General features: G+C 63.4%; 1 long non-coding RNA gene and 1 pseudogene across 1 annotated transcript; both read left to right on the forward strand.

Annotated features, from left to right (window-relative positions):
• Positions 1-24769, forward strand: part of LOC137458655 (hydrocephalus-inducing protein homolog) — a 62237-nt pseudogene that overhangs the window by 10432 nt on the left and 27036 nt on the right.
• Positions 11770-13544, forward strand: LOC137458647 (uncharacterized). Its single transcript, XR_010991875.1, has 3 exons — positions 11770-11813; positions 12429-12572; positions 13462-13544. It is a non-coding gene; the product is annotated as an uncharacterized lncRNA (long non-coding RNA).

Raw genomic sequence — 24769 nt, forward strand, 5'->3', positions numbered from 1 at the left:
GGTCACCTCTGAGCCTGGGCCCAAGGCTGGCAGCTTGCAAGGGGCTTTGGGAGCTGAGGTGCCCCTGGGGCCAGAGAGCAGTTTGCTGCTCTGTCTCTGGCAGCCAAAGCCCAAGATCCTTGCCCCAAGCCCAGCCCTGCTGGCAGCCTTTGTGTGCTCTGAGGTGGAGAATGCTGCTGCCTGAGCAGGGCAAGATCCCTTCTCCTCTGGCAGGAAACCCTGCAGCCATCCCAACCTCTTCCTTCCTTTCTTTCTTCCCAAAGAGCTGAAATGAGTTTGCTGGGAAGGAAGGGCTCAGCTGCTCTTGCTGGTTCCTCCTGGAGCCCAGGGAAGGCTGAGAGCCAGCAGCAGCAGCACCACTGCACTGTCCCAGCACAGCAGCTGGCAGCAGCAGGATGGGAGCAGGAGGTTGTGGCAGAGCAGTAGGGCTGCTGGAGAGAGTGGGAGCTGAGCAGCACTGGGAGCATCCTGTGGTGTGTCAGAGCTGCTTTGGGAGTGTGTGCCAGGGCTCCTGCTTGGTGGCAGCTGCACTGCCTCTCCACAACCAGCTGAACCTGCTCTTGAGCTGGTGAGGGGCAGGCAGGTGAGGGGCAGGAGTCTGGCTGCCCCCAGTGCAGGCTCCTGGGGCTCCAGGTAAGGATGGAGGGACACCAAGTGTAGCCTGGCCTCAAGCCCCGGGAGTGGAAATCTTTCCTCACTGGCTCTGGGGATGTTCCACACTGGGCTCTGGGGCTGGCTAGAAGTGGGCTGCTCCATGGCTCTCTCCCCTTCTGCCTTGCCCAGCCTTCTCAGGCTCCTGCTTTCCCAGGCTTCCCTCCCTTCTGGAGCAGGTTCCCATGCAGAGCTGTGCCTGTGTCTGCCTCTCCTCCCCCAGCCCAGCACATGTGGTGTTTGCTCCTCGCTCTGCCTTGCTGCTCTGAAGGGAGGCTGCAGGGCTGTGGCTGCAAACCTGAGCTGGAAGCTTTGGAGATCAATGGTTTGCTGCCATCTTCTCTTCCAGGAGGGAGAGGTGTGGCCAAACTCCTCAGCTGAGATCCAGGTGACCTTCAGGCCCCAGGCAGCCAGAGTCTATGAAGCAAGGCTCTACTGTGCCATCTCAGGTACAGCTTCTTCCTGCTGCTCTCTGCCCCAGGCTGCAGGCCAGGCCCCAGCAACCTTCCAGCCCCCTGGCTCCTGCTCTAGCTGCTAGGAAGGGTCAGTGGCCAACAGGACCCGTGCCTGCTGTCCCTGTGGCTCCCAGCTGCTCTCCTGGCCAAGGGCAGGGCTCAGGACACTGCCTCTGGATCCCAGATCCCACGGGAGGCAGGGAAGGGCTCAGGGTTCCTGCCCTGGGTTTGCCCTGCTGGGAGGAGGCTGTGAAGGCTGAGGAGCTACAGACCTCAGCAGCTTCAGTGGCCCCTAAGCCCCTCCAGCCCCTTTCCCTCCCAGAGGAGTCCTCCTTGCCTGCAGGCATCCTGGGGCTCCTGAGGTGGTAGGAGCTGAGTTCCAGAGTGCTCCCAGCCCCTGGATCTCCTCCCCCTGAGTGCGGGGTGCCCTCCCCAGGAGCATCTCTGGCCAGCAGCTGCTTCTCCCTGCCTGGGCATTGTCCCCTGGCAGCTCTGAGGCTGTGCTTCCCCTGGGTGGCATTGCTCAGGGCTGGCTCTGCTCAGCAGGAGAAGGCTCTCCCTGGCAAGCTGAGCCCCAGCAGCCTGCTGGCTGAGCTCTGTGCTGCTGCTGTCTCCCTGCAGTGTGCTCAGGCTGTGGGTGGCAGCAGCCATCCCTGCCCCCAGCTCTGCCCTTCCAGAGGTGGTGGCTTTGCTGTGCTGGCCCAGGGCAGGGAGTGCTTGCAGCCAGGTTCAGGCTTCCTTGTCCTTCCTCTCCACCTCTGCAGGGTGCTGCTCAGGCTGTGTCTCAAGGGTGGGAGCTTGCTGCAGGCTTCCTCCAGGGAGCCTGATGCTTTGCCTCAGCTCCAGAGCCCGTGGAGGTCCAGCAGCCCAGCTCCCATTCCTGGAGGGTGCTGAAAGCACCAACCCTGCTCTGCTGCTTTGTTGCTCTCCTTCCTGCCCCAAGCCAACAGACACCCATGCCAGGGATCAGCTTTTGACTTGCCCAGCACTTGGGCCTGCTTCCCTTGGCCAGTGCCACCTCCAGTGCCAGCCCAGGGCTTGTGTTCCCCAAATGGCTTCCTGCCCCAGCTGCACTTGTCAGAGCTGGGCAAGGGAAGGCTTGCTTGCAAACCTTGCCAGGGCTGAGCTGCTGCCTCTGGGCCTTCTGCTCTGCTGAGGGAGATGTCCATCCCTGGCAGCAGGGCTGGATCTCCAGGAGAGGTTTGGCATTGCAGAGCAGTAGGAGAGCTGCTTGCACACAGCCCTTGAGCTGCTCTGGGGCTCTGGGAGGCAGAGCTGGGCAAATGCTCTGTGTTGGCAGAGAGGAGCCTGCTCCTGCCAGGCCCTGCTGGCCCTTCCTCTCCTGGGGCTGTGCAAGAGGAGCATTGCAAAGCAGCTGCTCCCCTGTGCTCTCAGGCTGGAGTCTGTCCCAGAGGCAAGGTGCCTGAAAGAGGAGCCCCAGGAGGTTTCAGTGGGGAGTCAGTTCCTGTTGCTCCTTGATTCCTCCAAGCCCCTTGGCTGCCCTCCTCATCCCCCTAGAATGTTTGACCCTGAGGGTGCTGAGAGCCTGGCCCAAAGTGCCCCGGGAGGGGGCAGGTTTCCCCTGCCTGGAACCACTGCAGCTCAGGTTGTTTGGGGCTCAGAGCCACCTGCTCTGCTTGCAGCTGCTCCTGCTGAGGGCAGGGGGCTTGGGCTGGCTGCCCTTGGAAGGTCCCTGCCCCCCTCAAGGCCTCATCCAATGGAACTCTCTCCCCAGGCCGGGAGGCCAGGCTGCCTCTGCACATCCAAGGGGAAGGCCGAGGGCCCTGGCTCTGCTTCAGCCTGGAGCAGCTGGACCTTGGGCAGGTGTTGCTTGGCTCCACCAACAGCTATGTGGTGAGCAGCAGGGGCTGGCAGGGCTTGGGGGGAAGTCCCACTGTGGGCACAGGCTGGGAGAGTTGGGGCTCTTCAGCCTGGAGAAGAGAAGGCTCCAGGGAGACCTTAGAGCAGCTGCCAGTAGCTGGGGAGGGACTTTGGAGAAGGGCTGGGAGTGCCAGGGTGAGAGGGAATGGGGTGAAGCTGGAGGAGGGCAGCCTGGCCCTGGAGAGAAGGAAGAAATTCTTTGCAGTGTGTTGGGGGGGAGGCACTGGCACAGGTTGCCCAGGGAGGTCATGGGTGCCCCCTCCCTGGAGGTGTTCAAGGCCAGGCTGGATGAGGCCTTGAGCAGCCTGGGCTGGTGGGAGGGGTCCCTGCCCATGGCAGGGGGCTGGAACTGGATGAGCTTGAAGGTTCCTTCCAGCCCAACCCCTTCTAGGATTCATTCTCTCCAGTTCTGGCTGCTTTGCATGAACCCCCCACAGGCAGAACTGTCCTTTGGTTTCTGCCAAGCAGCAGCAGGCAGCAGCTTCTGCCTCTTCCAGCTGTGAGGTGTTTGACCAGGACACACATCAGCCTGCTGGGAGGGAGAGAGGGAAGGAGGGAGAGAGGGAAGGGAGGGAGGGAGAGAGGGAAGGGAGGGAGGGAGGGAGGGAGGAAGGCTCCTCAGGTGTTCCCATTGGATGTCTTGCAGGTGACTCTGCACAACAAAGGAGCCATCGATGCCTCCTTCAGCTTGGTCCCTCCAAGTACAGCTCTGGGCTCCTGCTTCAGCTTCTCCCCCTGTCAGGGCCTGGTTTTGCCAGGTGGGTCCCAGGGTGTCCAGGTCTGCTTCTGTCCCAGCAGCCTGGGGCACTTCAGAGAAGAGTTCAGCTTCTGTGTGGAAGGATCCCCTGAGCCTGTGACCCTGACTGTCAGGTGAGAGGCTGCTTGAAGCCCCCTGTGCTGTGAGAGCAGCTTTGCTGCATGCCAGCAGCAGTGCAAGCTGCAGGCTCTGCAGTGCTCTGCAGCCAAGCCAAGGCCTCCTCTGCTGTGTCCCCACAGGGGCTGTGTCTCTGCACCTTCTCTGCACTTCGATGTCCCTTGCCTGCGCTTCGGGGACGTCTCCTATGGTGAGTGTGGCCTGGCCTTGGAGCACAGCCTGAGGGCTCTGCAGCCCCAGAGTGCAGCCTCAGAGCCTCCAGCACCTGTGGCCCTCCAGAGCAGCCTTCAGGATGTTGAAGCAGGGCTGCAGGTTGCTCAGGCAGTGTTTTGCCATCATGAGATCCAAGAGGCCCCAGGGACTAGCAGCCGGTGTCTTGTGGTGTCCCTCATCAGCCCCAGGCTGCCAGTCCTTGGCAGCAGGATGGCTGTGACAGTCCCAGGAGGGCCCAGGGGCTGGGATTGCAGCAGAAGGGAGTTGAAGCTGTGGACTAGCCTGTGCCTGCTGTGGCTCAATGTTGTTGTCAGGCCTGGACACCATTTCCACCCCCACCCCCCCGAGCTGTAGTGTCAGATGTTCATTGGGGCTGGGAGGGCCACTGGGTTTCCCCTGCCAGGCAATGTGGCCAAGGAATAGCTCTGCCTCAGGCCCTGGTGTGCTCAGAGCCCTGGGCTCCTTCTCCTTGCCCAGCAGAAGCCCAGCTCTGCTGCCTGAGATGCAGATTCTGGTGCTGCAGTTGAGTCTGACAGAAGGCTTTGTCCTGAGGGGGTCTCAGGTGTGCATGGGAAGCCAGTTCTGGGCTGCTTGAAGAGCCAGGAGCAGCCTGGCCAGGATCCCTCTCTGTTTTCCTCCTGCTGCTGGACTTGTGAGAGAACTGCTGGCCTTTGCTGAGCTGCATCCTCCCCTCCCTCCATCCCTGCTCTGCCTCTTGGTTTCCTTGTGAAGAGCCAAAGCAAGAGGAATGCCAGCAGGCAGAACCAGGGGATCCAAGAGGAGAAGTGTCCTCATTAGCTGCTGGCATGGCTGAGGCCTTGGCAGCTGAAGGCTTCCCCCATGCCCTGCTGGCCACACTCTCCTGAATGCAGCCCAGGAGAGCCTTGGCCTTCCTGGCCAGGAGGGCAGCTGGCTGCCTGATGGGGAATGAGTTGTCCCCCAGCAGTGCCAGCACAGAGCTGCTTGGCTTCCCCAGCAGCTGTAGCTCAGAGTGAGGAGAGCCCAAGCCCCAGTGCAGTCTGAGCATGCCAGGCTCTGGGCAGCAGGAGGCAGAGGAGCTGTGTGCAGAGGTGCAGAGCTGTGTCCTCTCCCCTAGGCTTCCCTCACAGCCTGTCCTGTCGCCTCACCAACGCCTCCCCGCTGCCCCTGGCCTTCGCCCTCCGCCTGCCCGGGGATGGCACAGCAGAGCCCAGCGTGCCCAGCGCTGCCCAGCTGCTGGACAACTCTCTCCCCTCCTGGAGGAGGGCAGCCACGGGGCTCCTCAGGCCCTGTGAGTTCACCATCAGCCCTTGCAGAGGCACCATCTGTGCCAAGAGCTTCGTGGACATCCAGGTAGGGAGCGGTGGGGCCAGAGGGGCTTCGGCAGCTGGGGCTGAGGCTTCCCTGCTCTGGGAGAGGGCTTCAGTGCTGCTGGCTGGGAGGGGGAGGCCAGGCAGAGCCCTGCAGCAGGGCTGGCCTCTGGCACCTTCCTGAAGGAGCAGCCTTTGGATTCTGCAGGCAGAAGCTGCAGCTCCTGCCCCACACTTGGATTGCCTGCAGTCATCTCAGTGGCACTGCAAAAGCTCTGGCAGCTGAGCAGCTTCTGCTGGGCCAAGCTTCTGCAGCAGCTTCCCACTGCACAGCTGGAGTGCTTCTGCTGGAGTCAGCAGCTCTGCCCTGCACTTCTGCTGCTCAGTGAAGAGCAGAGCCTGGGCCCTTAGCTGCCAGGCAGTGCTGAGCACAAGATGGCTCTGCTGGTGCCTGCATTCCTCTCACACAGGGCCTGGCAGCTGCCAAGGACATTTCTCCAAGCAGCTCTTGCCAGCAGCCTTGTGGTGCTGCCAGAGCCTGTGCTCTGCACATGGAGCAGCAGACCTAGGGCAAAGCCCTCCCTTTGCTTCCCAGGGCATGGCAATGGCAGGAGAGCAGCTGTGGGAAGTGTTTGGTGCTTTGCTTTCCCCCCAGGTCACCCTGTGCTCCAACACCCTGGGCACCTACAAGCTGGCACTGGTGGTGGATGTGGATGGTGTGGGCCAGGAGCTGCTCTCACTGCCCCTCACAGCCAGGTACCAGCACTTTCCTTGCAGCCCTTTGGCTCTCCTGGTGCACCCAGCCCCTGCCATGGGGTCTGCTGGCTCCAGCTGCACAGGAGAAGGCTGGCTCCAGGAGCTGCTTCTGGCCAGCCAGAGATGGGAAGACCAGGCTTTGACAGCAGCCACCTTGAGGAGCATCTGCCCAGAATGGACAGGCCTGGCCCTGAGCCCTTGCCTAAAGGGCACAGCAATCCTGTGAATGATTGGCACTGCCCCTCCCCTGGCCCAGCCTGGAGCCATTTCTCTTGTCCTCTCCCTTCCTCCTTGGGAGCAGAGCCCAAGCCCCAGCTGGCTCCAGCCTCCTTTCAGGGACTTGTGGAGAGCCAGGAGGGCTCTGCTCTGCCTCCTCCTCTCTAGGCCAAACCCCCCCAGCTCCCTCAGCTGCTCCTCCATAGCCCTGTCCTCCAGCCCCTTCCCCAGCTCTGTTGCCCTTCTCTGGCCCCACTGCAGCCCCTCAGTGCCCTTCTTGGGGTGAGGAGCCCAGAGCTGCTGCCAGGATGTGAGGTGTGGCCTCAGCAGTGCTGAGCCCAGGGGGCCAATCCCTGCCCCGCTCCTGCTGGCCACAGCACCGCAGGTCCAGGCCAGGCTGCTGGGGGCACTTTGCAGCCTCTCTGCCCCAGGCAGCTGTGTTCTGCTCCCTGCCAGGCCGTCTCAGGAGTCAGGAAGCCTCTCCTCTGCCAGTGTCTCCATTGCCTCTGGCCCTCTCTCTGCCCAGGTGTGTGGTTCCTGCTCTGCGAGTGCCCAAGCCCGTGGTGACCTTCGGCCGCTGCTACCTGCAGCTCCCTGCCCAGCAGCTGCTGACCCTGGTGAACGACAGCGACCTGCCAGGCTGCTATGCACTGCTGCCTCAGGTTGGCATCACCCCCACCTCCTGCCCCCAGGGCTCAGCCAGGCTGTGCTGGGGAGAAAAGGCCTTTGGGAGAGAGAGACCTTGATGCTTTCCAGTGCGCTGAGAACAGGACCCAACCCGAATGGGACCTTAGGGAGCAGGGCAATGGGAACCCTCCTGCAGAGCAACCTTGGGCAGCCCTTTGGGAAGCACTTTGGGCTCTGGGCTCTGGGCTGCTGTCGTGCAGGAGAGCTCAGAGGGTGGGAAGAAGCTGCTCTGCCAGCCCAAACGTGGCTGCTGGGGAGTACAGCAGCTTTGGGAGCCCCTGAGGATGCTGAGACTGTCCAAGGCTCCCTGCTTGTTTTGTGCCTTCCTGCCAGGCCGGGCTGTGGGGGGCTCTGAGCTGCCTGGGGCCCTGCCAGGCCGGGCTGTGGGGGGCTCTGAGCTGCCTGGGGCCCTGCCAGGCCGGGCTGTGGGGGGCTCTGAGCTGCCTGGGGCCCTGCCAGGCCGGGCTGTGGGGGGCTCTGAGCTGCCTGGGGCCCTGCCAGGCCGGGCTGTGGGGGGCTCTGAGCTGCCTGGGGCCCTGCCAGGCCGGGCTGTGGGGGGCTCTGAGCTGCCTGGGGCCCTGCCAGGCCGGGCTGTGGGGGGCTCTGAGCTGCCTGCTCTAGGTGCAGATGTCCCTGCTCAGTGCAGGGGCTTGGAGTGGAGGAGCTTGAAAGGTCCCTTGCAGGCCATGCCATGCTGTGCTCCTCCCCCTTCCAGGAGCAGCAGGAGGAGGCTGCTGTGCTGTACTCCAGCCCTGTGCCCTGTGGCATCATTCAGCCTCACAGCTCCGTGGAGATGCCCCTGACCCTGGTGGCCCAGGCACTAGGGAGCCAGGACACTCCTGCCTCTGTGGCTGTCTTTGGCTGTGCAGGACACCCCCTGGTGAGTCTGCTCTGTGCCCCAGGGCTTGCTGGGGCCTGAAGGGTAGAGGGCTGCTGGCAGGGCCGAGGGAACTTGTGCCAGAGGGATCCCTGGCAGCGGGTGGCGGCGAGAGGAGAGGCAGGGTGGTGCCCTCTGGGCTGGTGACCAGCGTGTGCCACAGCAGGGCACTGGGGACAGGGCAGATGGGCTCATGAGCCAGCAGCCTCCCTGGCTCTCCTCCTCTGCTGTGAGGAGAGCAGCAGCAGCTGCTGCTCCCGTGGGGCTCCTGGGGAGGAGCACCCAGGGACAGCCCAGAGTGCTGCTGAGGCAAAGGCTGCCTTGGGAATGAGCTGAGAAGGCTCTGCAGCAAAGGGATGGCTTGGGGCAAGCCTGAGCAGCAGCAGGGCTGGAAGCAGGCACAGGGCACAGGCAGGAGAGCTGCTGCTGGCACAGCAGGCTGGGCAGGCTGGTTTCTTTCCCCCTGACAACAGCAGCTTGTGGCTTTCAGCTGGGCTCCCTCCAGAGCCCACCCTTGCTGCAGGCCTCCTGGGTCAGGCTTCCAACACTGCCAACTGCCAGCAGGCAGAGCTCTCTCCTGTCCAGGAGCAGCCTCAGAGCTGTCTAACCCTTGCCAGCTTTCCCTAGAGTGTGTTTTTTTCTCTCTCTCTCCCCCCTCCCTGCTTGCTGGAGCAGGAAATCCACCTGGTGAGCATTGGGCAGGGCCCAGTTGTCTCTGTGCAGCCCCAAGAGATCAACTTTGGCAGCATCCCAGTTCTGCAGGACGTCTCCCGCAGTCTGCAGCTCTGCAATCAGAGCCCCATCCCTGCAGCCTTCCAGGCAGAGGTGGTGAGTATCTGGAGAGGCTTCCAAGGGAAATGGCTGCTCTGTGGCCACCTGGGGCTTGGTTTGCATCTGCAGCTTTCCCAGCTGGCTGCCTGAGAGAGCAAGCAAGATGTTCCATCCCCAGGTGGCCAGAGGAGCCTGGCTCTGGGGGCAGGTTCAGCTGGGGCAGCCCTCAGGAGAACAGAGCTTGAGGAGATCTTGGGGCAGCAGTGAGCCTGGAGCCTGTTTCCAAGCTCTCCCTTTCCTTTGTGGAAGCTCCCTGGCTGTGGGAGTCATGGTTTTGGAGCTCTGGGATCACAGAATGCCTTGGGTTGGAAAAGACCTTTCAGATCCTGCAGGCCAGGCCTGAACCCAGCACTGCCAGCTCAGCACTGAACCGTGGCCCTCAGCACCACAGCTCCAAGGCTTTGAAATGCCTCCAGGGATGGGGACTCCACCCCTGCCTTGGGCAGCCTGGGCCAGGCCCTGAGAGCCCTTCAGAGGAAGAACTTGTTCCTCATGCCCAACCTAAAGCTCCTCTGATGCAACTTGAGGCCATTTCCTCTTGTCCTACTGCCTGGGAGGAGATGCTGAACCCCCCCTGGCTCCAGCCTCCTCTCAGGGAGGTGCAGGGAGCCAGAAGGTCTCCCCTCAGCCTCCTTCTCTCCAGGCTGAACAAGCCTGGGTCTCAGCTTTGAACTGAGGATGGGGTTTTGAGCAAGCTGCTCGACTTGGAGATGTCCCTGCCCAGGGCAGGGGCTTGGAACTAGAAGATCCTGCAGGTGCCTTCCACCCCAAACCATTCTGTGATTCTCTGATCTTCTCCCTGGGACTGGCTGGAGAAAAGTCAACTTCTTGCAGCCCCTCAGTACTTCAAGAGGCCTCTGAGCAAAAGGCCTCCAAGGAGACTGGAGGAGGAACCAACCTTCTCTTGAGGCCGGGTGTCCTTTGGGCTGGGGAAGTTTAGACTCGAGGTGAGGAGAAAGCTTCACTGAGAGAGTCATTGCTCATGGGAATGTGCTGCCCAGGGAGGTGGTGGAGTCCCCATGCCTGGAGGTGTTCAGGAGGGGATTGGAGGTGGCACTTGGTGCCATGCTCTAGTCATGAGGTCTGTGGTGACAGGTTGGACTGGATGATCCCTGAGGTCTCTTCCAGCCTTGGTGATACTGTGCCATGGGGGGCACTGAGGAGAGTCTGTGAGAGGAGGGTGGCACAGGGGGGTGTAAGCTCCTGCAGAGGTGCTGTTTGCAGCCCCCCTGGCTCAGCTGCAGGCAGGTGAAGCCTTTCTGCTCTGTTCCCCTCACCTCCTCGCCCCGAGGGCCCCGGTTTCCAGCCTCAGCTGGGCTCTGCCTTGTCTTGCAGGCTGGCAGAGGCTGCTGCTGGAGGGTCGAGCCCAGCCGAGGAGTGATCCCCGCCGAGGGCCAGGTGTCTGTGTCTGTCACAGCCCAGCTGGACGACACAGGGCAGTTCCAGGCCGAGGTGCAGCTGCTGGTGGAGCACAGCCGTGGCTACGGCATCCCCGTGCGGGCCCTCGGCGTCGGCAGCACCATCGTCCTGGACAGGCCCTTGGCTCCGCAGCTCAGCCTGGGCACTCGCTTCAGGTAGGTGTCCCTCAGCTCCTGCTGCTGCCAGGGGCTCAGCCAGGGCAGCTCTCTGCAGTGCCCAAGGGATGCTGCCCTGCCCGCAGCAGCTGAGAGGATGTGCTGGGGAGGGTTGGGAGCCTTCCTCAGGGGCAGGACCGTGAAGAATGCTATTGATGACTTGGCTCAGCCAAAAGACCCCCAGGGAAGGCCAGCACAACTTTGGTACAGCTTGTCCAGGCTCCTGGGCCCGGCTGGGAAGGATCCCCATCCCAGGCACCTTCAGCAGCAGCTGAACGATTTGGGCAGAGGAAGGGAAAAGACAACTCTAAACCTGAGCTCCCCTCCAGAGCCAGAGCCCAGGAGCTGCAGTTTCTGCTTCGGTCACAAGATGGACTGCCTTGAGCTGCTGCCTGCAGCAAAGGCAGAGCAAAGGGGGGGCGGGGGGGGAACCCCAAACTCCGGAGGCTTTGCCTGAGCTCCAGAGGCAGGTTCCTCACACAGCAATGTTCAGGTGGGGAACTTCTGCTCAGGGCAAGAGGCTGTGCCGGGAGCTGCAGGCAGGCAGTGTCCTGAGCCCAAGCCGCGCTCTGGGTGCAATGGCAGAGGCAAAGCGAAAGCAGGAGCTAAGCTTCCCCCTTGTCCGCAGCGAGAGGGAAAGTGGAGCCGCTGGGCAGCGGCGGAGGGGAGGCTCCAGCAGCACTCCCCCAGCCGGCCGGCACCGGGCAGAAGCAAGGGGGGAAAGGGAAGGGTTTCCCACCCCCCCTCTCTGGAACTGCCGCTGGAAACAAAGCGGAGCAGCGGCAGAGCAGCGAGCTGAGACGGAGCCCAGGAGCTCCTGAGCAGCAGCAGCAGCAGCAGCAGCACAGCGGGGAGCGGCCAGGGCCCTGCCCAGCAGCTCTGCTGCTGCCTTGGTGCCGCCGGCGAGGCCGGAGCCAGCTCCGTGCGGAGCCTCTGTCCTCTCCCTGCCGCTGCCGCTCCGGGCCTGCGGCAAGGAGGAAGGGCTCTGGGGCAGCCGGGGCTGGGCTCGGCTGTGCCCCGTCGGGACAGCTCTGCAGGAAGCTCTTCCTGGCTGGCTGCAAACAGGGCAGCTGCTGGGAGGGGAGAAGCTCGGGGCCAGGCAAGGGCTGGCTCCTGCTGAAGCTTTGAGCCGGCTCAGCCTTTCCGAGGGGGTTGCACTGCCAGCTGTGTGGTCAGACGGCAGCGGCACCAGCTGGGGGAGCGCTGGGCAGCAGCAGCTCTGCTGACCTTGTCCATCTCTGCTCCTCTCGCAGCCTGGCTCCCTGCTGCTACAGCTTCCAGGTCACCAACCGAGGCCGCCGCTCCCAGCGCCTCTACTGGAGCCTAGGAGGCTGCTCCCTGCCTGCCCAGCGCGGACAGCTCCCTGCCCTCAGCAGCACCAAGGCCAGAGCTCCCCCCCAGAGCCTCGCAGCTGCCTGCCCTGTGTTTCAGCTTCGGCCCGAGGTTATGGAGCTGAGGCCCGGCCAGACGATGGAGGTGATGCTGGAAGCCTTCTCCAGCACTCCCCAGGTGAGGTCCCTCCCGAGGGCTGAGCCTTCCCCATCAGATCACCTCCCCTGGGACTTGTCCTGCAGTCACAGCATCAACCAGCCTGGCAGAGACCCCCAGGATCACCCAGTCCAACCTATCACCCAGCCCTGTCCAATCCACCAGAGCCTGGCACTGAGTGCCTCCTCCAGGCTTTTCCTGGAGACCTCCAGGGGCGGTGACTCCACCACCTCCCCGGGCAGCACATTCCAGAGGCCAATTCTCTCTCTGGGAAGAACTTCTTCCTACCAGCCAGCCTGACCCTCCCCTGGCACAGCTTGAGACTAGCTCCAGTTCCATCCCAGCAGCTCCTCCAGCTTTCTGCAGCGCTGTGCACAGCCAGGGCAGAGTCCTTTGGGGCAGGGCTTGTCCCAGGCAGCACAGACCTGCCCAGAGCTTTGTGTGGCTGTTGGCTGCAGCAGGATGGCCTCTGGAGCTCAGCAGAACTGGGCTGCAGCAGAGGCTGTGGAGGGCAGGGGCAAAGAGGGAGCAGGGAGTGTCACTTGAGGGCAGTGGCAGGGCCGTGGCTGGCAGCTGCAGGCTGTCTCCTGGCCCCCTGCTGGCAGCCCCCCTGTGCCCTGTGGCTTCTCCCTGCAGGCGGTGAGGGAGCAGCTGCTGTGCCAGGCCGCGGTGGGCGGCGAGGCCAGGAGGAGACAGATCCTGCAGGTGGAGCTCAGCTGCCAGTTCGTTGCTCCTGCCCTGCAGATGTCCTCCACAGCAATCTCTTTCCACGTGGAGAAGGTGAGCCTCTGGCTGGCATCCTGGCACTGAAGCCCTGGCTGCTGGCTGGAAGCTGTGGGCTGCCTGTGCTGGGCTTGCAAGCAGGAGGGGAAAGAGCTGCTCCCAGTCCCCAGGGCTTTGGCTGAAGACTGCAGCAGGACCAAGCTTTGGCCATTAGCACTGAGGTCCTTCCTGGCTCCCCTGGGGCTGGGAACAGCCTCAGCAGCTCGACTCTGCCCTCCTTGGTGTAGCACCACTGAGAAGAGTCTGGCCCCACCCCCTGCTCCCTTTGGCTCCTGCTGAGCATTGCTCAGCTGCCCTCTGGGGCTGCTCTTCTCCAGGCTCAGCAGCCCCAGGCCTCTCAGCCTTTGCTCCTCAGGCAGATGCCCCTCAGCATCTTGTAGCAGGGGCAGCAGGTGCCTGGAGGGTGCTGGCTGGCTGTGCCTGGTCAAAGCCAACCTTAGGCTGCTGCAGGCTCTCCCCTGCCTCCTGCCCTGCAGCCCTGCTTTGAGGAGGCTCCTGGAGCTGGAAAGGTTGCAAGGGGTGCAAGCTAGGTGACTGGAACTCCTCTTGTGCTGCTGTCCCCAAGAGAGGACACACCACTGGAGTCAGATGCTCTGGGCTCACACTCTGGGCTTGATCTTTTGGCAGCAGCTGCCTCCTCTCGGGGTCCCCTTCCCTGCCTGGCCCATGAGGCTGTGCCCCTGGCCCCTGGGCAGTGCTGTGGTTTGCAGCCAGCAGCAGCTGTGCTGTGCTTAGAGAAAGCCCTTCCAGAAGGGCAGAAACAAACCCAAAGAGTCCAGAGGAGCTGTGCTGAGCTGTGGGGGCTGAAGGCTTGGAAAGGCATCAGAAGGGGAAGGAGGTGCCTGGGCACTTGAGGTTGGTTGATGCTTCTCTCCTGTGGCTGCAGCAAGCAGGGGATGTCCTAACTCCCCTGGCCCAGCCTCTTGCTCTGAAGAACATCTGCCCCCTGCCACTCAGCATGGTCCTGGCCTTGGGGCAGCCCTTCTCCATCTGCGACGTGGAGCAGCAGCCCCTGCCTGCAGATGCTCAGGTGAGCAGCCCTGGGCCTTGCTGCTGCTGGAGTGGGAAGAGGGAGGGCTGTGCTGCTGTGCTGCTCTTGGGAGGGCCTCCAGGAGAGACTTGGCTGCTGTGGAGTCAGCAGAGGGCTGGCCTGAGCTAAATCAGGTTGGAAATGAGCTGCTGGAGGGAAGAAGATACCCCCTGAATGGGGAAGAGAGCCATGGGATGCTTTGGGTGGGAAGAGATCTTTCAGCTCAAGAAGGCCAACTGGGAACTCCTCACTGCCAGCTCACCACTAAAGCATGGCCCTCAGCACCAGATCCCCAGGACTCTGCCATGGGATGGGGACTCCACCACTGCCCTGGGCAGCCTGGGCCGGGCCTTGACAGCCTTTGAGGAAGAACTTGTTCCTCATGGCCGAACTGAAGCTCCCCTGGTGCGACTTGAGGCCCTTTCCTCTTGCCCTGTGGCTTGCTTGGCTCCTTGCTGCAGCTTCCTCTCAGAGTCCTGGCTCTAAGAGATGCAGGGAAGGGCTCCAGCCCCTTCTGGGCAAGCCAGCGAGTCAAGCTGCCTCCTGGCAGCCATCCCAGCAGCCAGCCTCAGCTGTCTGCCTGCTCCTCAGGAGCAGCTTGCTCCCTTCAAGGGCAGCCCTGCCTCTGAGAGGGCTGAGGATGCTCCTCCAGCCCCTGCCTGCCCCCTGTGTCAGTGGCAGGGGTTGGGCACAGGCCCTGCCAGACAGGTGGTGCTGTGGGCATGGGCACCACTCCTGTGCCCTGCCGGTGCCAGCCCTGCCAGGGCCAGGCTGCAGTGCTGGGAGGAGCAGGGCAAACAGCCTTGGTGCCAGGGTGCTGCTCTGGGGGGGGCTTTGGTGCCTCTGCTGAAGCCTGAGAGGGGCTGGGCCAGCAGTGGGGTGGGGCTGGCACAGGCAGGCCCTGCTGGAGCCACACTTGGGCACTGCCATGGTTCATGCCCTGAGCCCTGGGGACGGCATCCCACGGCTGCTGGATGCTCTTCCTCTCCTTGCAGCCCATGAAGCTGGAGGCAGGGCAGGAGCTGCAGCTCTGCATCAGCTTTAACCCTGCTCATGAAGAGGGTTTGCACTCCTGGCAAGTGGAGCAGGCTCTGAGGATCCAGTTCCTGGAGCACCCTCACCAGGAGCAGGTCCTGCTGCGGGGAGAAGTCTGCTGCCCCAACCTGCACTTCCAGAGCATGGCTGTGGACTTTGGCTGCATCCTCAATGGCACTGGAGCTGTGCAGAGCCTGGAGATGACCAACTGCAGCCAGCTGCCTGTCTCCTACTGCTGGCAGCTGCTGCCAGACAGCCAGGGCAGCCAGCTGAGGTATGGCCACCTCTGCCCTCTCCTTGCAGCTCTTCTCCTTCCTGCTGTCCTGCTTGTGCTTTGCAGAGACCAAGGTGCTTTCCCTGGGCTCTGACCAATTGCTTTCCCCTTGCCCTGGTGGGAACAGGACCAAGCCCTCCAGCTGAGCTCAGGCTGGCTGCTCAGGGCACAGGAGTCCTGCAGCACTGTGATGCTGGGCAGGAGACACTGTTCTGCAAGGCAGCCTCTGAGACGCTGGCAGCACTTCTCCTGGAGCCCATGCCCCCCAGTCCTGCTTTGTCTCTGGAGCTCCAAAGCCCTGCTTGGGCCCTGGGACAAGCAGATACAAACTGGGAGCTCTCTGCCTTCCCTGCCAGCCCCACCTCTTCTCATTCCAGTCCTAAGAACCGACACAGGAACTGCCCCCAGGACGCTGTCCAGTGCTGGCTCCCCAGCTCGGGAGAGCCAGGGACCTCCTGGAGAGAGTCCCAGGGAGGCTGCAAAGCTGCTGAGGGGCCTGGAGCAGCTCTGGGAGGAGCACAGGCTGAGAGCCCTGGGGCTGTTGAGCCTGGAGAAGAGCAGCCCCAGAGGGCAGCTGAGCAATGCTCAGCAGGAGCTGAAGGCTGGGGGCAGGAGGCTGGGGCCAGTGCCTGGTGCCCAGTGCCAGGGCACGGAGCCTGCTGCCCCCTGGGGCTTCCATCTGAGCAGGAGGAGAAACTTTGGCTGTGTGGGGGCTGGATTGGCTGCTCAGAGGTGAAGCCTGCCTGGCACCCAGCCCCTGCTCCAAGAGCCTCCACCTTCAGGCAAGCAGAGGCCACTCCTCTGTCCCCCCAAGCACAGCTGCTCTGCTGCTGCCAAACCACAGGCATCCTCTTGCCCCCTGCCCTTGAGCTCTTGCCCAGCACTCAGAAGATCCCTTCTGGGCTTGCTCTTCTGCAGGCTGCACAGCCCAGGGCCCTCAGCCCCTGCTCCCACCTTGTCTCTTTAGAGACAAAGCCTCAGCTCCTGGGGCTGCTGCAGGGACAGGACAGAGGCTGAGGGCTCCATCGCTTCCTGGCTGCAACCTGGCTGGTAGCTTCTTTTCCTTCCACCTTCACCTGCCCTGGAGTGGTGCCAGGGATGGGGCATCTCCCCCCTCCTCAGGCACCCTGGGCCAGTGTCTCCCTCTCCTCAGCATCCCAAATGTCTGCCTTGTGTCTGCTCTGAATCTCTGAGCTCAAGCCTCCCCCCACCCTGGGCCTGGCACACCAAGCCCTGCTCCCAAGGCTGTCCCCAGCTTCCTTGTAGGGCACTGGGAGTGCTGCAAGGCCACCAGAAGGTCTCTGCTGGGCTCTGCCCCTTTGCTTCTCAGTCTCCCTTTTTGCACAGTGTGTGTCTGGTTGCCCTTCCTGGTGCCCTTCCTGGCCCCCAGCCCTGGCCTCTGCCCTGTCTGCCAGCAGCCAGGTGCCTGCACTGCCCCTGTGCCAAGCTGGGCAGCCCAGAGCCTGGCCCTGCTCCATCCTGGGCTGGAGCTGCTGGGCCAGAGCCAGTGCTGAGCTCAGAGCAGCAGTGGCCAGCGAGGAGCTGCTGGGGCAGTCTCCCCTGCCTGCCCCTGCAGTCCCTGCTCACAGGGAGCTTCTGTTCCAGGTGCAGCCTCCCGGCCCCAGCAGCGCAGGAGGAGAGAGCCTGCGGGCAGCGCTCGGCCTCTGCAGGGAGCAGCTCCGGGCATGGGGGTGTGGAGGAGCCAGCCCAAGCCCTGGGGGCAGTGGGGGACCCTGCCCAGGAGCCAGCAGATGCCCAGGACTGCCTGGAAGCAGAGGTAGCTTTGCTGGGACACCTCCCAGTTTGCCCCCAGAGCCCTGCTGCTGCCAACCTCCCTTCTCATGGCCCCGCGGCCACCTGAGAGCAGGAAGGGCAGCAGGGCCAGCAGCTGGACACAGGGCTGCTGGGGAGGGACAAACAGGACAGTCTGGCTGGGGGAGGCCTCCCTCAGCTCCTCCTGGCCTCTGGAGAGTTTGGGCTGGGTTGTTTCCCAGTGTCAAATGAGGCTTTTACCTGCATGCTGCTGGGAAGGCTTTGAGCTTCCTTCTGTGCCAAGCCCAGCACCGATCCCCAGGGGCCACCTGCTCAGCCCCAGCCATTGGCACATCCTGGCCTTAGCCAAGGGCTGGGGCCACCTGCTCAGCCCCAGCCATTGGCACATCCTGGCCTTAGCCAAGGGCTGGGATGGCAGAGACAGCCCCAGAGCTGTCAGGGCTCAGGAAGGGACCTGACCCAAGGGGAGGCTCAGCCCTGCCCAGTGCTTTGTCTGCCAGGGAGATGTAGCTCTGCTTAGGCCCAAGGATGCCCCAGCAGCGTTCCTGCAGAGCCTGCTGGTGGCCAGGCCCCAGCACAAAGCACTTCTGAGCTTCCTGAAGCAGCAGAGCCTCTGGAGCTGGAGGAGCAAGCCCAGAAGCCTCTCTCAGAAACAGGGCTCAGAAGGCCAGAGCCAAGGCTCCCTTTGCAAGCTGGCACCTCTGAGGTTAAAGACAAGCTGCCAGCTGCTGCAGGGCAGGAAAACATCTCAGCTGCCTTCTTCAGGAGGGTGTCTGGAGAATAATGACCTGGTGGAGCTCCTCAGCTCTCCAGCAGCCATCAGGGCATGGAATGAAACCAAAGCACATCTGAAACTGGAGAGCTGGGCCAAGCCCTCCCTCAGTCCTCCTTTGCCTGTGCTGGGGAGTCTCAGGGGCAGCTGTGTCCCTGCTTTGGTCCTGGAGAACCTAAGCTGTCCAGGCAGGAGCTTCTCAACATGTTCTTTGGGCAGGAGGGAGCAGAGCTGGACTGGCACCAGGGTGCCAGCTGCCCCCTTGGGCTCTCTGCCAGGCTCCTGCAAGCTTGTGTGTAGGAGGTGAGGATGGAGCCCAGGCCTGACCTGGGGCTGGCCTTGGAGCCACACTCAGCAGATGCCATGGCCATAGCCAGACTTGATTTGCTCCCAGCTGCCATCTCAGCTGCCCCTGGCTTGATGAGGTGCTGGAGCCTGCAGCAGAGTGCTCTCACCCAGAGCAGCCACTTGCTCACTGCAGCCCTTGGTGCTTGCTTTGCAGCTGCTGTCCGGTGCCACGGAGCAGGAGGGGGCCCTGGAAGGTGCCCTGGAAGGTGCTGTGCAGCAGGAGGGGGCCCTGGAAGGTGCTGTGCAGCAGGAGGGGGCCCTGGAAGGTGCTGTGGAAGCTCCCAGCCCAGCTGGGATGAGGCAGCTGATGAAGCTGAAGGAGACAGAGCCCCACAGGCTGGGATTGGAGGAGGCAAGTGGGAAGCTGCCTGGCTTCCAGCTTTGCAGTGGGAGAAGCAGTTCCACAGCTGGGACTGCCACTGCTGGCCCTCAGCACTGCTCACAGAGTGGCCTCACATCCCTCCAGGCAGCTGGGCATGGAGAGGCCATGCAGGACATGGTGTAGGGCTGAGCCAAAACACTCCTTGTGCAGCAGCTCTGGGGGCATTCACAGCACCCCAGCATGGAGGGGTTGGAAGGGACCTCTGGGCATCATCAGTCCAAGCCCCTGCTCCAGCAGGGCACCCACAGCAGCTTGCCCAGCAGCACAGTGCCCAGGGGGGTTGGAAGCTCTCCACACCAGCAGACTCCACAACCTCTCTGGGCAGCCTGCTCCAGGCCTCCAGCACCCTCACACCAAACAACTTTCTCCTCCTCTTCACATGGAACCTCCTGGGCTCCACTTTGTGCCCACTGCCCCTTGTCCTGTCCCAGGGCACCACTGAGCAGAGCCTGGCCCCAGCCTCTTGCCCCCCACAGCTCCTTTGTCTCTTGCTGAGCATTGCTCAGCTCCCCTCTGGGGCTGCTCTTCTCCAGGCTCAACAGCCCCAGGGCTCCTCCCAGAGCTGCTCCAGGCCCCTCAGCAGCTCTGCAGCCTCCACTGGACCCTCTCCAGCAGTTCCCTGTCTCTCTGGAAGTGGGGAGCCCAGCACTGGAGCCAGGACTCCAGAGGTAGCCTCCCCAGGACAGGGGAGAGGGGCAGGAGAATGTCCCCTGGCCTGCTGGCCACAAGCTGCACATCTTCTTCACCTTGTCACTAAGCAAGTGCTGGAGAGGACATTTGCCAGTGGCTTCTGCTGTAGCATCTGGAGAGACAGCAGAGTGCAGATCAGAGAGTGAGGAGCAGCAGGAGTCAGGGGAGCTGGGCTGGAGGCCCCCCTGGCTGCAAGGCCTCTCAGCTTAGCACCTGGTGTGATCCTCCAGCCAGTGAGGAAGGTTGGAAAGCCAAGTTGTGCAGCAGAGAGAATTCCTTGCTGCCAGGATCCCTCCCAGATGACTTTAGTGTGGTGCATTGATTAAGTTCTTCCCAATCCAAGTGCTCAGCCTCTCCCCTGCTCAGCCTCTCCCCTGCTCAGCCTCTCCCCCCACTCAGCCCCTCCCCTGCTCAGCCTCTGCCCCCACTCAGCCCCTCCCCTGCTCAGCCTCTGCCCCCACTCAGCCCCTCCCCTGCTCAGCCTCTGCCCCCACTCAGCCCCTCCCCTGCTCAGCCCCTCCCCTGCTCAGCCTCTGCCCCCACTCAGCCCCTCCCCTGCTCAGCCTCTGCCCCCACTCAGCCCCTCCCCTGCTCAGCCTCTGCCCCCACTCAGCCCCTCCCCTGCTCAGCCTCTCCCCCTCTCCTCCCCAGGTGTTCGATGTGCTGCCACTCTACGGGCTGCTGCAGCCAGGCCAGAGCCAGCAGGTCACCTTCAGCTTCTTTGGCCACCCCAACGTTGTGGCCTGTGCCAGGGCCCTCTGCAGGGTGCAGGGAGGCCCCAGCTACGAGCTCAGGCTGCGTGGGGAGGCCTCGCTCCTCAGCTACCACCTGGACACCACGGAGCTGGACTTTGGGCTGCAGGTAGCGCAGGCTTCTCCTTGTCTGGAGCCCTCTCTGCTGGGGGCTGCCCACTGAGCCCTAGGGCTAGCTGCTGTGCTGGCTCCAGGCCTTGGAAGCACCACCTTGGAGTGATGCATTCTGCTTCCAAGCTGCTCTGGAATGGCCATCCCCACCCCACCCGAGCTGGGAAGTCTGAGCGGGGAGGTCCCTGCTGCCTGGGGGCAGGATGGACTGGCTGAGCTCTGCAGCTCCCTGCTGCCTGGGGGCAGGATGGACTGGCTGAGCTCTGGAGCTCCCTGCTGCCTGGGGGCAGGATGGACTGGCTGAGCTCTGCAGCTCCCTGCTGCCTGGGGGCAGGATGGACTGGCTGAGCTCTGCAGCTCCCTGCTGCCTGGGGGCAGGATGGACTGGCTGAGCTCTGGAGCTCCCTGCTGCCTGGGGGCAGGATGGACTGGCTGAGCTCTGCAGCTCCCTGCTGCCTGGGGGCAGGATGGGCTGGCTGAGCTCTGCAGCTCCCTGCCAGCCTGGGGGCAGGATGGACTGGCTGAGCTCTGGAGCTCCCTGCTGCCTGGGGGCAGGATGGACTGGCTGAGCTCTGGAGCTCCCTGCTGCCTGGGGGCAGGATGGACTGGCTGAGCTCTGGAGCTCCCTGCTGCCTGGGGGCAGGATGGACTGGCTGAGCTCTGCAGGTCCCTGCCAGCCTGGACCCTTCTATGCTAAGTCCTCCTCAAGGCACTTGGCTGCTCTCTGCTCTCATGCTCGGTGCTGTCCCTCTGCAGGGTGCCCCAAAGCTCAGCTCCTGTGCAGGGCCCAGAGCTCCCTTGTGGCTGGGGGTCCCCAGGTGAAGCTGGCAGAGCCAAGTGCCCTCCTCTCCTGCTGCTCTGCTGTGCTGCCTGCCTTGGCTCTTGTGCCAGTGCCAGCTGCAGGAGATGCCCAGTGCCAGGCCTGTCTCTAACTGCCCGCTCCTCTCTCCTCTCTGCAGCTGTGGGACTCGCTCCTGGAGGCAGAGGTGACCCTGCAGAACAGTGGGAAGCTGCCCTTCACCTTCGTGGTGCTGAGCCCTGGCACGGCCACTGCCCGCAGCCCCCTGCCCGGCGTGCCCCTGGTGGTGCCCAGCACGGTGAGGATGGGGGCAGCACAAGGGACTGTGCCTGTGCCTGTGCCTGTGCCAGCCTGCACTGCCCTGGCTGGGCTTGGAGGGAACAAATGGGGAGAAGGAGAAGAGCAGAGGAAGATCCCCCAGCAGCAGCCAGGGCTGGGAGCTGCCTCTGCTGAGGGGGATGGAATCACAGGATCCTTGGGGTTGGAAGAGGCCTTTCAGACCCTCCAGGCCAGCTGTGCCTCAACTCCAGCCAAGCCTTTCTGCTGCATTCCCTCCCTCCTCTCCCTGCAGGGCTGCCTTGAAGCCGGCCAGCAGCAGGTGCTGAAAGTCTCTTACCTGCCAGAAGTGCCTGGGCTCTTCTGCAAGGCTTTCCAGCTCCAAGTGGGTCACCTGCAACCAGAGGAGATCTGCCTGAGAGGAGAGGGAAGCTTTCCCAGGATCTGCCTGCACCTGCCCAGGAACATCCAAGGCAAGCACTGCCTGGCTGCTCCTCAGGATGCTCCCCTGCCTCTTCCCCCATCTCCCACAGCCAAGCCTGGAGGCTTCAGGGCTCTCAGAGCAGCACTGGTTGCTTCCTGAGTCTCTGGCAGTCCCTGGGGGCTGTGTCCCGGCAGACTCCCTGCTGCAGCCCTGCCGAGCTGCTGGGCGAGACGCAGGCAGGGCTTTGGGCAGGCTTGGATGGGCATCAGCTGGCAGGGGCTGAGCTGCTGCTCTGGGGGAGGAAGCTGGGCAGGGCTGAAGCTCAGGCTGCAGGCAGGAGGAGCAGCTCCCACTGCCCAGAGCTGCTGGAGGAGCGTTGCTGGGAGAGGCGGTGTGGGGAGGGGGCTGCCCAGCCCAGATGCCCACGCTGCCACCTGAGGGGGGGTTTCTGCCCTCAGGAAACAAGAGATGGGAGCAGATTCTCAGGGAGCTGAGAGGGGAGCTGGCCCAGGACAAGGAGAGAGAGAGAGCAGATGTCCTGGGGGAGGCTGCAGCCACAGAACCCCCCCCAGCTGACTCGGACGCCACGGTGAGAACAGCTGCTGCCCCGTGTGGCACCTGCCAGCCTCTCCCCCTTGTGCCATGGATCCCCTTGGAGCCCACAGCAGGCTTCTGGGTGCCCTGCTAACAGGTGGGCCCTCCCTGCCACACTTAGCTGGGACATCATCAGCTCAGCTCTCCAGCTCTGCTAGTTGTCCCTGCTGGAGCTGGAGGAGCTTCCTGGCAGCCTGGGGGGAATCCTGCAGGCCCTGCTCCTGGGGATGAATTGCTGGGGCCCCATCTCTAGGCTGCTTCTTGCCCCCCAGCCAAGCTCTGCCAGGTGTGCCAGGTGCCTGAGCCAGCCCTGGGACTGTGATCTCGCTGCTCATCTCCAAGAGGCAGCAGCAGCAGCTTCCTCCTGGCCTCCTTGGCAAGAGGGCTTTGCTCCAGGCTGCTTTGGCACTGCTTGGGGGCAGGCCAATGCCTGGAGCTCTGGCAGGTCCCTGGCTTGTCCCTCTGTGTCTGGCCAGATCAGCTTGGATTGCAGTGCCTGGGCAGCTGAAGGGGCTGGAGTTGGTAGCTCTGGAGACAAGGTCCTGCCAAAGAGAGCTGGAGGTGTCCCAGGCAGTGGGGCAGGAGGACTCCCTCAGCCCTCCCAACAAGAGCAGGCTGGGAGCCTCCTGGGGAGCTGAGCCCATGCCCTGGGAAGGCCCTTGGCTAAGCAGTCCCTGTCTTTCCTTGCCTCAGCTGGACACTGGGCTGCAGGTGCAGCTGGAGGACATCCTGCTCAAGGAGCACATCCTGGAGCAGCAGGCAGCTGTGGCCTGCAGCGCCCCAAAGGAAGCTGCCTTGAGGCTGCCTGCTCGCCGCAGGCTTCTCGAGTGAGTAAGGACATCCCTGGCCGTCTGCAGGTGCTCTGGGGGTGACAGCCAGCAGTGCAGCCCTGCTGCTGAGAGCTGCTGGGCTCTGCAGAGCCTGGAGCAGCTGTGGCCAGCAGCAAGGCTTTGCTCCTGAGAGCTGTGCCCTGCTGCCTGGGAGCAGCTGAGTGTCCTCGCTTCCCTGAGCTGCGGAGCTGCTCTCAGCTCCCCACAGATGCTGGGCTCTGTGCCTAGAGCTGAGGGGACCCAGTGCAGACCATGAGGCCCCTCCAGCCAGCCCAGACACCATCCCTGCTGGGCAGCCCTGAAAGAGGCAGCTCAGAGCTGGCTTCCTGGTCCCACCAGACCACATCTGACCCGAAGAGCAGGTTGGCAAAGTCTCCCTCAGGGACCTTGGGTGCTGGGGGGACTGCAGGGCTCCCCTAGGTCGCTTGGTCCTTCCCTCTGCTCCTTGATGCTGAGCAGTGGGAGCAGCAGGCTCCAGCTCAGGCAGAAGATGCTGTGCAGAACAGATCCTGGCTGTGTTTTCCCAGTGGGATGGCTCTGGACAGGACCTTCCTGTGGCTCTCACAGGGGTTGCTGGCTGCGGCCCCTGGGGCTCTGGGGACAGAGCTGGGTGCAGAGTGGTGAAGATTTCCTGGGGGGGGAGGGGGAGGGAGAACTCTGCTGACAAGGTCCTGAAGCAGTTTCAGGGGTGGGCTGTGGGCCAGGCTCAGCAGCTGCACTGAGAGCAGTGGAGGTGCAGTGGACTTGTGTGCAGTGGCCCAGGAGCTGTGGGCAGTGCCCACTGGCAGCCAGCTGTGCTTGAAGGTGCCCCTGGGAGCTGCTAGAAGCTGGGCCCTGCCTTCCCTGGCACCGGCCAGAGTCTTGGCACCAGCTGCTCAGGTGTTGGGCTCCAGGGGCTCGAGCTGAGTTGCTGCCCTGGAGTTGCACCTCCCATGCCATGGCAACGTGGCCAGGCTGTGGGGTCAGGAGTGCCCTCCCTCCTCCTTGCAGAGCTGAGCTGCCTGAGTACATCCTGGACTTTGGCTGCGTGGGGCTGGGTGGCATCCACAGGCGCAGCGTGAAGGTCACCAGCCTGGGGCACTTCCCTGTGTCCTTCCAAGTGCCTGGGCAGCTCCTGTGTGGCACAGGTAGGCAGTGCTGGGGACCCTTCCTGTGGCCTTGCAAGAGCTGCCTGTGGCAGCTCAGCCTGAGCCACTGCCACGGAGAGCTCTTGGGGAGCTTTGTCCTGCTGGGGACCTGCTGCTTTGGAGCCTGAGTTCTGCTGGCCAGCAGTGCCCAGGGGCCTGGCCTGCCTGTGGCTGCCCTAACTCTGCCCTGCAGGGGCTGGGTGGGCTGCTCACCTTGCTCCCCTCTCAGCACCTTCTGCTCTTGGCTGCCAGCAGCAGCAGCTGAGCTTCTCTGGGTGCTCTCTGGCCTTGTGTTGCAAGGAGCTGGAGCCTGGGTGCTGCTGAGCTGCTTGGTGTGAAGTTCCTGAGGTCGTGGCACTTGTGCTCAGCCCTGGCTGAGGAGACAGCCTGGCAGGGGCTGTGCTGTATCCAGACAGGCCTCTGAAGCGGCCCTTGAGGCAAGGCTGCAGCAGCACCAAGCGCTGCCCTGCTGTCTCTGCAGGGTGCCCAGAGGCCTCCCTCAGTTGTTTCTAGGCAGCAGCAGGGCGATGGGCAAATCTTAGCTGGGAATTCTCCTTTGAAGAGGTCTGAGTGTCCTTCCCTGGCCTTGCTGCAGCTCCTCAGCTGAAACCTTTTCCTTTCCCCCCTTGGGGCCTGGGCTCTGGCTGTGCCAAGCTTTGGGCCTGCAGCGGTGCCGGGGGAGAAGGAGCAGCAGCAGCTGCTCTGGAGAGGCAGAGTCCTTGCCAGGGCTGCCAGCCAGGACACTCAGGTGGCCCTAGGCTGCTGGTGCCCCAGCTGCTGTCCCCTGTGCCTCAGCTGCTTCCTGTCCATCTCTTGAAGGCTTCAGCGTGGAGCTGGAGCGCGTGGAGCAGCTGCCCTGCTCCCAGAGCAGGAGCTTCACCGTGTGCCTGGAGCCCCAGAGTGCCAGGCTGCCGCTGGGCCAGGCGGCCCTGCTGCTGCCCATCCAGGTGCCCTGTGCCTCCTCCCCTCCCTCTGCC

Source organism: Melanerpes formicivorus, unplaced genomic scaffold (assembly GCF_026170545.1).
Source record: "Melanerpes formicivorus ecotype bairdi unplaced genomic scaffold, bMelFor1.0.p_v2 SCAF_268, whole genome shotgun sequence".
Lineage (NCBI taxonomy): Eukaryota > Metazoa > Chordata > Aves > Piciformes > Picidae > Melanerpes > Melanerpes formicivorus.